The sequence below is a fragment of the Schistocerca nitens genome, chromosome 4 (genome assembly GCF_023898315.1).
Source record: "Schistocerca nitens isolate TAMUIC-IGC-003100 chromosome 4, iqSchNite1.1, whole genome shotgun sequence".
Taxonomy (NCBI): Eukaryota; Metazoa; Arthropoda; class Insecta; order Orthoptera; family Acrididae; genus Schistocerca; species Schistocerca nitens.
The window spans coordinates 856,310,868-856,326,188 of NC_064617.1; the positions used below are offsets into that span (position 1 = coordinate 856,310,868).

Below are 15,321 nucleotides of genomic sequence, written 5' to 3' on the forward strand. Positions count from 1 at the left end.
AACGCTGGTCGTCCTAAAGGGGTGTACGTGGTCTGCAATCACTGTACAGTACCCCGTGGCCGACATGCTGCGTTGCATGAGCTGTACGTGAATGTGCCCCAGACTGTAACGGAGCCGCCGCCAACTTGTCTCCGTCTCGCAGTACAGATGACAAGGATCTGTTCTACTGAAAGACGACAGATTTGCGCCCTCCAATCGGCAGGAAGAAGAAGGTATCTGGATTCATCAGATCACGCAACGCTCTGCCACTGCACCAATGTCCAGTGCCGATGGTCGCGTGCCCATTTCAGCCGTGGTTGCCGATGTCGTGCTGTTAACACTCGCACAGGTAGGGGTGGTGGGATGCGGAGGCCCATCGTTAGGAGTGTTCAGTGCACTGTGTGTTCAGACACACTTGTGCTCTCCATAGCATTAAAATCTGATGTTAGTTCCGGCGCAGTTTGCCGCCTGTCATGGTTCAAATGGCTCTGAGCACTATGGGACTTAACTTCTGAGGTCATCAGTCGCATAGAACTTAGAACTAATTAAACCTAACTAACCTAAGGACATCACACACATCCCTACCCGAGGCAGGATTCGAACCTGCGACCGTTGCGGTCGCTCGGTTCCAGACTGTAGCGCCTAGAACCGCACGGCCACTCCGGCCGGCCTGTCCTGTTTTACCAGTCTGCCCAGCCTACGCCTTCCTCTTCCACCTACCACACCAAGCACTCCGTCTTCAGGCCACAAGTTGCCCATCGGGACCATCCGACCGCCGTGTCATCCTCAGCTGAGGACATGGATAGGAGGGGCGTGTGGTCAGCACACTGCTCTCCCAGTCGTTATGATGATTTTCTTTGACCAGAGCCTCTACTGTTCGGTCGAGTAGCTCTTCAACTGGCATCACGAGGCTGAGTGCACCCCGAAAAATGGCAACAGTGCGTCGCGGCCCAGATGGTCACCCATCCAAGTGCCGACCACGCCCGACAGTGCTTAACTTCGGTGATCTGACGGGAACCGGTGTATCCACTGCGGCATGGCCGTTGTCAAACCCGCCACAGCAAGTTCATCCATATTTCCGAATTTCATTAACATCTTCTTGAAACCATTTGATGACATCGAGCCTCTCCTTAGACCTTTCAGTCAGCGGTACTCCCTCAATAGTGCTGTAATTGCTGCTGTTCACATAAAACAGTTTCACTAACAGAGCACAGTCTCCCGTCTCGATAGCTAAACTGTTCACTCATGTTATGGCTTGTCAAATGACGATGTGGATGTCATTTCATCATACAGACAGTGTACAGTGCCAGATTTGCATCTGGCGGCCAACATTAGAACTAATTTTTTCCAGTGTAAATCAGTTCTGCATTAACGCATTAGCATATCTAGCAAGTTTCGCTGCCATACAATAATTACACACAACACTATGAGTAGCTACACTTTAATTATAAGCACTTGGTATTTGGTGGTGTAAGTAGGAGTCACAAGAGATGCCGTGTTAAATTACTCACAAAACACAGATGTGGACAGCTGAAAAACCGCGACCAATCATGGAGGTGAAGCATCAGGACCGCTTCCGTTTCAAGTTATAGGGAGGAATTGTCGGTGACAGAGTCATAGAGCCATACATTTTACGTAGTAGATCAAGACGTGATGTGTTTCAAAGACTTCTGTTCGATGGAGAATGTTGCCATTGCAGAGCAATAATGACTGTGATTTATGCGTGACGGGGAACAATGTTGTTTTCTATGGATTATGTGGCAGTATCTTACCGCAACGTTTAATGGGCGATAAATTGGTCGGTAGCATGGGAGATCCATTTGATTTCTGGTTATGGGAACATTTAAAGGCACTGATGTATGGCCAACCAATTGATACTGCGCAGTCATTGCAGGAACGTGTGACCAATGTGTGTGATGCATCGCGATGCAACCGGGTGTATGCGAAAGAGTGCGTGATTCGCTGCAATGCAAGGCTGAAGGATGCGTCAAGTTGTGTGACAATCACATGCCTTATACTGTATAATTGTACTTGACAGACAGATGGGAACGAGACATGTGTCACGACTTGTCATATCTGAATATTGGCGATCGATTCTAGTCATAGGCGGCGTATGGTTTGAGCGTGCTGTGGTGCATGAACCAGGCGATCGAACATCTGATACGTGGCTGGCAGGCATGGCCAAGTGTGCCCTTGTTCCTGTCACCAGATGACATCAGATCTGCCTGGTAGCGAGCACAAAGGTAGAACGCTGATGAGCCAAAACGTTATGACCAGCTGCTTGATAGCTTGTTTGTCAGTCTTTGGAGTGAAATACATCACTGATTCTGCGTATCAGGGATCCGACACTTTGTTGGTAGGTTTGTGCAGGTATGTGGCATTAGATGTCTACCCACAGGGCAAGTAATTCGCATAAGTAACTGGCCGCCGATTTGCGTAGGCGGTGATGGCGTCCGATAACGGAACACGTGAGTTCCATAGGATTTACACGAGGCGAATCTGGTGAGCGATTTCACTATAATGCTCCTCAGACCACTGTAACACGGTTCTGGCTCCGGGACACGGACAGTTATCAGGTGTAGAAGTATGAAACCGGAATTTCCCTATAGATGGCGCTAGCCGTCATTGTAGGGCCCGTGAGACAGCGTCTGCAGCGCCATCTGCTGCCTGTAACGGCCGACGACGAATGTCAACACACAGTAACCCAAGTTCCATACATCGGTATCTGCTTAAAACCCGTAAACATGTCGAGTTCTGTTCCTACCAACCACGATTTGCAGACAGTACTGGTTTCCTGTTATTATTTGAAGAAAACTGCTGCAGATTCGCATCGAATGCTTGTCGAAGCTTTCGGCGAGTATGCTCTTTGGCAAAACACAGTGTTTCGAGTGGGTCAAAATATTCAAAAATAGTGATTTTGACGTGAGAAACGACGAGCACGGGAAACCAGCGAAAAAGTTCGAAGACAACGAATTGCAGGCTTTATTGGATGAAGACGATACTCAAACTCAACAAAAACTCGCGGAGCTACTGAATGTGACGCAGAAAGCCGTTTCTCTTCGGTTGAAAGCTATGGGGAAGGTGCAGAAAGTGTGAAAGTAGGTTCCGCATGAACTGAATGAGAGACAGCAAGCAAATCGGAAGACAACTTGTGAAATGCTGATCGCCAGATACAAAAGGAAGTTGTTTCTCCATCGAATAGTGACAGGGGGTGAAAAATGGATATATTCTGAGAATCCTAAGCATCGTAAATCATGGAAGACTCCAGGCAAACCATCGACATCCGTTGCAAGATCAGATCGCTTTGGAAAGAACACAACACTCTGTGTTTGTTGAGATCAGAAGGGTTTCATCTATTATGAGCTGCTAAAACCTGGTGAAACCGATAACACTGATCGCTACCAATAGCAAATGATCGATTTGAATCGAGCATTACGTGTAAAACGACTGGAATATGGAAAAAGACAACACAGAATCATATTGCTCCATGATAACGTCTCGTCACACACAGCAAAACCGATCAGGGAAACGATCGACGCGTTCAGTTGGAAAATACTAGGGCATGCGGTTTATTCTCCAGACTTGGCTCCGTCCAATTATCATCTATTTGCATCACTGGGACACGCTCTCGCTGAACAATTCTTCAGTTCGTATGAAAATGTACGAAAATGGCTCTCTGACTGGTTGCTTCAAAAGGAGGACTGCTTCTTTGGCGTGGCATTCATAGGCTGTCGGAGAGGTAGGAGAAATGTATAAATAGCAATGTAGATTATTTTGAATAAAATATTGTTTATCAGTTTCAAATAACAGACGTGTAATCATTGCAACCAAATTCCGGTTTCATATTTCCACACCTGAATGATGATACGCTGTCGGGGAAGACATCAAGCATGAAGGGTTGCAAGTGGTTCGCAGCTGTCAGCGTGTCTTCGATTACTACCACAGGTACCACACAAGCACAGAAGAATGTCTCCCGTAGCATAATACTGGTCCCAACAACCTGTGCGCAGCATGTTTCGAGCCGCCGTTCACCTCGATGACGCCGTTAGTAGAGACGACCGTCGATATACTGTAACAAAAACTTGATTCACCCGAAGTGCCGACACGTTTCCATTGATCGATGGTCGAATGCCGATGGTCTCGTGCCCACTGCAGTCGCAATTGTCGATGTCTTTGGGTTAACATGTGAACGCGTAGGAAAGATCTGCTGCGGAGCTACATGTTCAAAACTGTACGATGAACGATGTGCTCCGAAATACTTGTGCGTGCACTAACACAGTGATCTTTCGACAGAGGTGCCATAGATCACCATCTATCATACTCTACAGAACAGACAAGCCTCTGAACCCCACGTTCTGTGAAGACTCATGAAACCCGCGTTCTGTGAAGAGTCGTGAACGTCCAACCATTCAGCGCGTCTGGTAGTTTCACTGTCCTTCTACCTCTTTCCTCTTTCTGTAGATGGTGACGACAGTAGCACTTTAACTTTCGATCAGCTTGCTTTTTTTTCGAGATTTTTCGCTCACAAACTCTGCGTAATGATAAGCTGCCCTTTTTCAAAGTCGCTTATCGCAATGGATTTCCCCACTTGCAGCCCATATCTTCTCTCGGGTGCTCCTCATCCGTGGCTAATCCGCTTACACACACTGAAGAGCCAAAGAAACTGGTACACCTGCCTAATATCGTGCAGGGCCCTCGCGAGCATGCAGAAGTGCAGCAACATGACGCGGCATGGAATCGACTAATGTCTGAAGTAGTGCTGGAGGGAACTGACACTATGAATCCTGCAGGGCTGTCCATAAATCCGTAAGAGCACGAGGGTGTGAAGATCTCTTCTGAACAGCACGTTGCAAGGCATCCCAGATATGCTCAATAATATTCATATCTGGGGAGTTTGGTGGCCAGCGGAAGTGTTTAAACTCAGAAGAGCTTTCCTGGATCCTCTCTGTAGCAATTCTGGACGTGTTGGTTGTCCCATTGTCCTGCTGGAATTGTCCAAGTCCTTGAGAATGCACAATGGACGTGAATGGATACAGGTGATCAGATAGGATGCTTACGTACGTGTCATCTGTCAGAGTCGTATATAGAAGTATCAGGGGTCCTATATCACTCCAGCTGCATACTCCACACACCATTACAGAGCCTCCATCTGCATGAACAGTTCCCCGCTGATATGGACTGTCGTTGGATTCATGAGGTTGCCTCCACATCCTTACACGTCCATCCTATCCATACAATTTGAAACGAGACTCGTCCGACCAGGCAACATGTAACCAGTCATCAGCAGTACAATGTCGGTGTTTATGGGCCGAGGCGAGGCGTAAAATTTTGTATCGTGCAGTGATCAAGGGTACACGAGTGGGCCTTCGGCTCCGAAAGCCCATATCGATGATTTTTCGTTGAATGGTTCGCACGCTGACACTTGTTGATGGCCCAGCATTGAAATATGCAGCGATTTGCAGAAGTGTTGCACTTCTGTCACGTTGAAGGATTCTCTTCAGTCGTCGTTGGTCCCGATCTTGCAGGATCTTTTCCCGGCCGGAGCGATATTGGAAATTTGATGTTTTATCAGTTTCCTAATATTCACAGTACACACGTGAAATGGTCGTACAAGAAAATCCCCACATCATCATTGCCTCGAAGATGCTGTGCCCCATCGCTCGTGCGCCGACTATAACGCCACGTTCAGATTCACTTAAATCTTGATAACCTGCCATTGTGGCTCTGAGCACTATGGGACTCAACTGCTGTGGTCATAAGTCCCCTAGAACTTAGAACTACTTAAACCTAACTAACCTAAGGACAGCACACAACACCCAGCCATCACGAGGCAGAGAAAATCCCTGACCCCGCCGGGAATCGAACCCGGGAACCCGGGCTAACCTGCCATTGTAGCAGCAGTAACCGATCTAACAACTGCGTCAGATACTTATTGTCTGATATAGGCGTTGCCGACCGCAGCGGCTTCGTGTGCCTGTTTACATATTTCTGTATTTGAATGCGCATGCCTATATCAGTTTCTTTGGCGCTTCACTGCACTTTTCTCACGTGTCACGTGTCCGAAACGCTACCAGGCACCATCCAACGTCGCTTTGGGCATTGGCCATAATGTTTCGGTTTATCAGTGTATATTGTTCAGGCTTGCATAGTTGCAGCGCAAACTATTACAGACACAGATGAGCGCGATATGTGACGTTAAAGAGAAAGTAAAGACGATTCTGTGGTATGTAGATATCCTCTGTGGGTAATGTGAGTGGGAAGGTACAGCGTCAAACACGTTTGTTTATCTGAAATCCAGTAAATGATTAATATCTTTTCCAACTTTTCAAACAGGCAACGGCCTTGCCGCAGTGGATACACCGGTTCCTGTGAGATCACCGAAGTTAAGCGCTGTCGGGCGTGGTCGGCACTTGGATGGGTGACCACCCAGGCCGCCATGTGCAGTTGCCATTTTTCGGGGTTCATTCAGCCTCTTGCTGCCAATTGAGGAGCTACCCGACCGAACAGTAGCAGCTTCGGTCAAGAATACCATCATAACGACCGGGAGAGCGGTGTGCTGACCCCACGCCCCTCCTATCCGCATCCTCCACCGAGGATGACACGGCGGTCGGATGGTCCCGGTAGGCCACTCGTGGCCTGAAGACGGAGTGCTGAGTGCAACTTTTACCAAACAAAAGAAATTAAGCTTACAATTTGTACTGATCATGGATGCGAAACGTCATTGATCAACCTATAAGAGACTTTTTAATTGAATTTCTCATTAAATCGGCTTTTCATTTTATCCAAGACAGCTACGTTGATAGCTAGGCAGTACGTGATGCACGACTTTATTACACACCACCTAAAACATTTAGTTTCTACGATTTATATTTATAATTATCATTTTTAATTAATTATGTATACATTTTCATATATTTTCCCTTAGTTCGAAACAAATGAGAGCTATGTAGATTGGGATTGCATCTGTGGAAAGAGTAGGAAAATTTCTGTAAGATAGTGGTTCCACTCCTGTCTATATTGCAGTTAGAGAAAGCATAGAGATCAAGAACTACACTCCTGGAAATGGAAAAAAGAACACATTGACACCGGTGTGTCAGACCCACCATACTTGCTCCGGACACTGCGAGAGGGCTGTACAAGCAATGATCACACGCACGGCACAGCGGACACACCAGGAACCGCGGTGTTGGCCGTCGAATGGCGCTAGCTGCGCAGCATTTGTGCACCGCCGCCGTCAGTGTCAGCCAGTTTGCCGTGGCATACGGAGCTCCATCGCAGTCTTTAACACTGGTAGCATGCCGCGACAGCGTGGACGTGAACCGTATGTGCAGTTGACGGACTTTGAGCGAGGGCGTATAGTGGGCATGCGGGAGGCCGGGTGGACGTACCGCCGAATTGCTCAACACGTGGGGCGTGAGGTCTCCACAGTACATCGATGTTGTCGCCAGTGGTCGGCGGAAGGTGCACGTGCCCGTCGACCTGGGACCGGACCGCAGCGACGCACGGATGCACGCCAAGACCGTAGGATCCTACGCAGTGCCGTAGGGGACCGCACCGCCACTTCCCAGCAAATTAGGGACACTGTTGCTCCTGGGGTATCGGCGAGGACCATTCGCAACCGTCTCCATGAAGCTGGGCTACGGTCCCGCACACCGTTAGGCCGTCTTCCTCTCACGCCCCAACATCGTGCAGCCCGCCTCCAGTGGTGTCGCGACAGGCGTGAATGGAGGGACGAATGGAGACGTGTCGTCTTCAGCGATGAGAGTCGCTTCTGCCTTGGTGCCAATGATGGTCGTATGCGTGTTTGGCGCCGTGCAGGTGAGCGCCACAATCAGGACTGCATACGACCGAGGCACACAGGGCCAACACCCGGCATCATGGTGTGGGGAGCGATCTCCTACACTGGCCGTACACCACTGGTGATCGTCGAGGGGACACTGAATAGTGCACGGTACATCCAAACCGTCATCGAACCCATCGTTCTACCATTCCTAGACCGGCAAGGGAACTTGCTGTTCCAACAGGACAATGCACGTCCGCATGTATCCCGTGCCACCCAACGTGCTCTAGAAAGTGTAAGTCAACTACCCTGGCCAGCAAGATCTCCGGATCTGTCCCCCATTGAGCAGGTTTGGGACTGGATGAAGCGTCGTCTCACGCGGTCTGCACGTCCAGCACGAACGCTGGTCCAACTGAGGCGCCAGGTGGAAATGGCATGTCAAGCCGTTCCACAGGACTACATCCAGCATCTCTACGATCGTCTCCATGGGAGAATAGCAGCCTGCATTGCTGCGAAAGGTGGATATACACTGTACTAGTGCCGACATTGTGCATGCTCTGTTGCCTGTGTCTATGTGCCTGTGGTTCTGTCAGTGTGATCATGTGATGTATCTGACCCCAGGAATGTGTCAATAAAGTTTCCCCTTCCTGGGACAATGAATTCACGGTGTTCTTATTTCAATTTCCAGGAGTGTACTTTGATTACTGCTCCAAAAATTTGCAATCGTTTGAAATTAGTCTGTGGGAAAACCACTGCATGTAGAATTAAATATAACGTGCCAATTTTGTTTAGATGTTTAGTGCACATCTGATGGCACATTGCCGGCCGGAGTGGCCGAGCGGTTCTAGGCGCTTCAGTCTGGAACCGCAAGACCGCTACGGTCACAGGTTCGAATCCTGCCTCGGGCATGGATGTGTGTGATGGGGACTGATGACCATAGATGTTAAGTCCCATAGTGCTCAGAGCCATTTGAACCATTTTTATGTAATTATAGGAACTTTTCTTCTAGTTTTGACAGACACAACCTCCTACAGGAACACACATTTTTAAACAATGTGTATTATGTGAAAAAGAACAAAAATATGTATTGTGTGAAAAGTTATGAAAATACATATTATTCTGGTACGGACTCTGGGAGAGTGGTGTGGGTTATAATCTCTAATCCGGGTGTTTACATTATGCAGTTGTTAGTAGATACTGATACATTGCTTTATGGGGAACAAATATAAGTGGGTTGTTCACCAACCAGAACTGTTGACTCCTTTGTGAGTCAAATTGTGCTAGATTCTGATATAAATGTATTAAACGTGACACTGTGACATTACTGTCACTACGTTGTTAATTTTATTTAGAGTGCACTGGTCACATTTGCTGGGAGGAAAGCTTTGTGTTTTTCTCACTAGGAAGGTGTTCCCCTGGAGTGGCCACTGGGTCGTCTTCGTCGGCAGGAGGCAGTCGGCGAATCTCATTAGGAAGGGTGAAGGTCACCTGGGAGCTGGGCGGTTTTCGCAGAAATTAGGCTGCAGTCTGCTTCGAGATTTTTCAGCAGAGCCGGCTCCTCTTCTGGCCCTGAGTAGAAGGCACCGTGCCGCCACTGCCGTTCAAAGAGAATAACTGAGCACAGCTTTTTTGCCTAGTCTGTATAGACATCAAAAGGAGGACACACCAAGACGCTGCAAAATCAGCATAAAATTTGGTGTACCCAGTATAACAGAGTCGCCTCACCATTGTGCTTGGCATGAAGAATTCAACCAACCTCTGGGAGGCTGCCCCATCCTTGTACCAGACTCTTTTTTGTTAAGGTGGGTTCTGTACACCAAGAGTTGACAGTTTCTGCAGGATTCTCCCGTTTTTTCGTGAAATAAACGATATTCTTATCTGCCATATTGGCGACATACTCTCTTTCAAATTCTAAAGGTGGCAGGGGTAAAATACAGGGAGCGAAAGGCTATTTACAATTTGTACAGAAACCAGATGGCAGTTATAAGAGTCGTGGGACATGAAAGGGAAGCAGTGGTTGGGAAGGGAGTAAGACAGGGTTGTAGCCTCTCCCCGATGTTATTCAATCTGTATATTGAGCAAGCAGTAAAGGAAACAAAAGAAAAATTCGGAGTAGGTATTAAAATCCATGGAGAAGAAATAAAAACTTTGAGGTTCGCCGATGACATTGTAATTCTGTCAGAGACAGCAAAGGACTTGGAAGAGCAGCTAAACGGAATGGATGGTGTCTTGAAGGGAGGATATAAGATGAACATCAACAAAAGCAAAACGAGGATAATGGAATGTAGTCGAATTAAGTCGGGTGATGCTGAGGGTATTAGATTAGGAAATGAGACACTTAAAGTAGTAAAAGAGTTTTGCTATTTGGGGAGCAAAATAACTGATGATGGTCGAAGTAGAGAGGATATAAAATGTAGACTGGCAATGGCAAGGAAATCGTTTCTGAAGAAGAGAAATTTGTTAACATCGAGTATAGATTTAAGTGTCAGGAAGTCTTTTCTGAAAGTTTTTGTATGGAGTGTAGCCATGTATGGAAGTGAAACATGGACGATTAATAGTTTGGACAAGAAGAGAATAGAAGCTTTCGAAATGTGGTGCTACAGAAGAATGCTGAAGATTAGATGGGTAGATCACATAACTAATGAGGAGGTACTGAATAGGATTGGGGAGAAGAGGAGTTTGTGGCACAACTTGACCAGAAGAAGGGATCGGTTGGTAGGACATGTTCTGAGGCATCAAGGGATCACCAATTTAGTATTGGAGGCCAGCGTGGAGGGTAGAAATCGTAGGGGGAGACCAAGAGATGCGTTCACTAAGCAGATTCAGAAGGATGTAGGTTGCAGTAGGTACTGGGAGATGAAGATGCTTGCACAGGATAGAGTAGCATGGAGAGCTGCATCAAACCAGTCTCAGGACTGAAGACCACAACAACAACAACATATTGGCGACAGCATTTAGTCATGCCCACCCTATAGAGGTTTTTCGAAAGTAGAGTGTTGTGGAGTGTTGTTACCCACCGTAAGGGTCACTTACCTCCTGGCTGCCTTTTGGTGCTGATGGGCGCATGCTTTTGATGAATTTAGGGAAATATTAAGTGTCGGCAGCGCGATCTTTATTCTTAGCAACACTTTACTTGCTTACTTTCGCACAAAATTTGTGTCGGTTAACTTGGTTATACACTCCTGGAAATGGAAAAAAGAACACATTGACACCGGTGTGTCAGACCCACCATACTTGCTCCGGACACTGCGAGAGGGCTGTACAAGCAATGATCACACGCACGGCACAGCGGACACACCAGGAACCGCGGTGTTGGCCGTCGAATGGCGCTAGCTGCGCAGCATTTGTGCACCGCCGCCGTCAGTGTCAGCCAGTTTGCCGTGGCATACGGAGCTCCATCGCAGTCTTTAACACTGGTAGCATGCCGCGACAGCGTGGACGTGAACCGTATGTGCAGTTGACGGACTTTGAGCGAGGGCGTATAGTGGGCATGCGGGAGGCCGGGTGGACGTACCGCCGAATTGCTCAACACGTGGGGCGTGAGGTCTCCACAGTACATCGATGTTGTCGCCAGTGGTCGGCGGAAGGTGCACGTGCCCGTCGACCTGGGACCGGACCGCAGCGACGCACGGATGTACGCCAAGACCGTAGGATCCTACGCAGTGCCGTAGGGGACCGCACCGCCACTTCCCAGCAAATTAGGGACACTGTTGCTCCTGGGGTATCGGCGAGGACCATTCGCAACCGTCTCCATGAAGCTGGGCTACGGTCCCGCACACCGTTAGGCCGTCTTCCGCTCACGCCCCAACATCGTGCAGCCCGCCTCCAGTGGTGTCGCGACAGGCGTGAATGGAGGGACGAATGGAGACGTTTCGTCTTCAGCGATGAGAGTCGCTTCTGCCTTGGTGCCAATGATGGTCGTATGCGTGTTTGGCGCCGTGCAGGTGAGCGCCACAATCAGGACTGCATACGACCGAGGCACACAGGGCCTACACCCGGCATCATGGTGTGGGGAGCGATCTCCTACACTGGCCGTACACCACTGGTGATCGTCGAGGGGACACTGAATAGTGCACGGTACATCCAAACCGTCATCGAACCCATCGTTCTACCATTCCTAGACCGGCAAAGTTAATTGCTGTTCCAACAGGACAATGCACGTCCGCATGTATCCCGTGCCACCCAACGTGCTCTAGAAGGTGTAAGTCAACTACCCTGGCCAGCAAGATCTCCGGATATGTCCCCCATTGAGCATGTTTGGGACTGGATGAAGCGTCGTCTCACGCAGTCTGCACGTCCAGCACGAACGCTGGTCCAACTGAGGCGCCAGGTGGAAATGGCATGGCAAGCCGTTCCACAGGACTACATCCAGCATCTCTACGATCGTCTCCATGGGAGAATAGCAGCCTGCATTGCTGCGAAAGGTGGATATACACTGTACTAGTGCCGACATTGTGCACGCTCTGTTGCCTGTGTCTATGTGCCTGTGGTTCTGTCAGTGTGATCATGTGATGTATCTGACCCCAGGAATGTGTCAATAAAGTTTCCCCTTCTTGGGACAATGAATTCACGGTGTTCTTATTTCAATTTCCAGGAGTGTAATTTGTGACATCTTGTTGTGTTATCAACTTTGATTCTGTAGACGAGCAGATGGTATTGCGCTTTCTGCATACAGTCTTCCACACTTTCTGGTAGCTCTCCACAGTGTTAGCATCATTTTTTAATCTGATTTCAGGTTTAGAGGACTTTGTTCTCAGTTAATTTTTGTTATAAGTTTTGCAGGCACTAGACATAACAAGTATCTGTTAGTCTCAATCTTGACTTAGGTTCTAAGCTCCTTTATATTGTACTACAACCTTTCCGTGGTGAGGCGACGCACTAATACTAAATATAGCCTGGTGCACACTTACACTTGTTCTCGCTGCGACGGCCTTATCGATGTGCACAGTGGCCAAACAACACGCATAGTTACGTTAAGAATTCAGAGGAACGAGTGGGGAATGCACTCGCTGATCGTGTATGATTGAAGATTTATTTTATAACGAACATTGCACTTACGTTCATCGACTCTGATCCTGAACGCAGACGCAACTGTCAATAGAAAGACTAACTTACTGCTAAATCGCAATATTAACTGGAGACCTGAGGCCCCTGATTGCGCCTGATAAGCACACCAACTGGTCATGTTCACCAGACCCCGACGTTTGGAAGCACTCAGACCTAAACTGAGATTGCTATGAGCACACTGGCAAACTCTTCGAACACTGGCAGGATAGGTAGCATTGTTACGTTCTCGGAGGCCCCTTTGCCTTACTTAAGTTCCTGTGACGTCAGTATTCCGGCCAATGTGAAAAAAGAATATGGAAATTAGTGAACTGCAGCAACTCCGGCAATGGCTTCATATCACAGAGCACGCCCAGTCACATGAAGTTTAGCTGAACAGACAATAACATGGACTTCTTAAACCTAAATGCTTGTATTACTTTTTATGTAGAGACAATAAATTGAAGAATGTTAGGAATAGAAGAGAGTTTAGTTGAGTTGGAAGAGGATTGAAATAAGATCAACCGAGATACAAGAGGGTTATCAGAAGTGCAAAACCGAAGTCAAAATGCTATTAGCCTCAGGACATGTGCTTCACTACAGAGGAACAGAACAGGGAGGAAATTCAATAGTGGGCTTTATGGTATACAAGAAGAATAAAAACAATCTAACAATAATAATTATAATAAATTCAGACAGATTATCAAGACTTGTTTCAAAAATAAATAAAATATGTTTCATGAATATTAGTTTAGTTTATGCACCAGCGTACTGATATCCTGCTGAACAAACTGAAGAGCTTTATGGATATTTGCAGGTGATAATAAAATCTTGCTACGAGTTGATAATGGTGAACTTTAACGCTAATAATCGGAAAAGCTAATGAGCGATCTCCATTGCAAGACTTTGGATTTAACAACAGAAATGTCGGGGTACAAGAATTCGAAGAAAGCAACAATTTTGTTTTTAACGCCTTCTTCCAAAAGAAAATAAATACGGTATGGGATTGGCTAAAATCGAATGGAACTAAAACTGAAAGAATCTATTCTTTTTTATCATGTAGTAAAGGAATTGTACAGGATGTGTGGGTCGGTCCTAAACCACTTTCGAATTGTGAACAATCATTAACTGCTATTTCAAAACGAAAGTAGTGAATCCAGGTTTGGCTCTAATGTCCTGACACTGGTGGGATCGATAGAGAATGAACACTGGTTCAGCTAGAGAAGGATGATCAAAGGAACAGACCGCAGAAAATCAAAAGAGATTCTGATCGTATGTGAAGTATGCTAGCGGCAAAATACAATCAATGCCTTCTCCACGCGATAGCAGAGTTATTAAACACAGCCTTCCGAAATGCCTTCACAAAAGAAAAAGAAGTAAATATTCCACAATTCGAATCACGAACACCTATCAACATGAGTAATGTAGAAGTAGATATCCTCGGACTAGTGAAGCCACTTAAATCACTTAACAAAAGCAAGTCTTCTGGTCCAGACTGTATCCCAGCTAGGTTCCTTTCAGAGTATGCTGATGCAATAACTTCATACTTAACAACCATGTACATCCGTTTGCTCGATGAAAGATCCGTACCAAAAGACTGGAAAGTTGCACAGGTCACACCAATATTCAAAAAAGGTAGTAAGAGTAATCCGCTAAATTATGGACCCATATCATTAACGTCGATATGCAACAGAATTTTAGAACATATATTGTGTTCGAACATTATGAATTATCTCGAAGGAAACGGTCTATTGACACACTGTCGACACGGATTTAGGAAAGATCGTTCTTGAGAAACACAACTAGCTTTTTACTCGCACGAAGTATTGAATGCTATTGACAAGGGATTTCAAATGGATTCCGTATTTTTGGATTTCCGGTGGGCTTTTGACACTGTACCACACATGCGGTTTGTAATGAAATTGCGTGCTTATGGAATGTAGTCTGATTTATGTGACTGAATTCGTGATTTTCTGTGGGTGAGGTCACAGTTTGTAGTAACTGACGGAAAGTCATCGAGTAAAACAGAAGTGATTTCTGGCGTTCCCCATGGTAGTGTTATAGACCCTTTGCTGTTCCTTATCTATATGAACGATTGGGGAGACAATCTGAGCAGTCGTCTTAAGTTGTTTGCAAAGACGCTCTCGTTTACCAACTAGTAAAGTCATCAGAAGATCAAAACAAATTGCAAAACGATTTAGAAATGATATATGAATGACGCGAAAATTGACAATTGACCCTAAAGAACAAAAAGTGTGAGGTCATCCACATGAGTGCCAAAAGGAATCCGTTAATCTTCGGTTACACTATAAATCAGTCAAATTTAAAGGCCGTAAATTCAAGTAAATACCTAGGAATTACAATTACGATCAACTTAAATTGGAAGGAACACATAGAAAATGTTGTGGGGAAGGTTAACCAAAGACTGCGTTTTATTGGTAGGGCACTTAGAAAATGTAACAGATCTACTAAGGAGACTGCCTACACTAGACTTGTCCCACCTCTTTTAGAACACTGCT

The 15,321-nt window shown here is 46.7% G+C and overlaps 1 protein-coding gene and 2 pseudogenes across 1 annotated transcript in view; 1 reads left to right on the forward strand and 2 right to left on the reverse strand.

Annotated features, from left to right (window-relative positions):
* LOC126252616 (testis-specific serine/threonine-protein kinase 1-like) overlaps positions 1-15,321 on the reverse strand; it is a 118,211-nt gene that overhangs the window by 39,235 nt on the left and 63,655 nt on the right. The gene's annotated exons all lie outside the window — the stretch shown is intronic.
* On the reverse strand, positions 910-1,027 carry LOC126253921 (5S ribosomal RNA; annotated as a pseudogene).
* LOC126254301 (5S ribosomal RNA) lies at positions 6,312-6,429 on the forward strand (annotated as a pseudogene).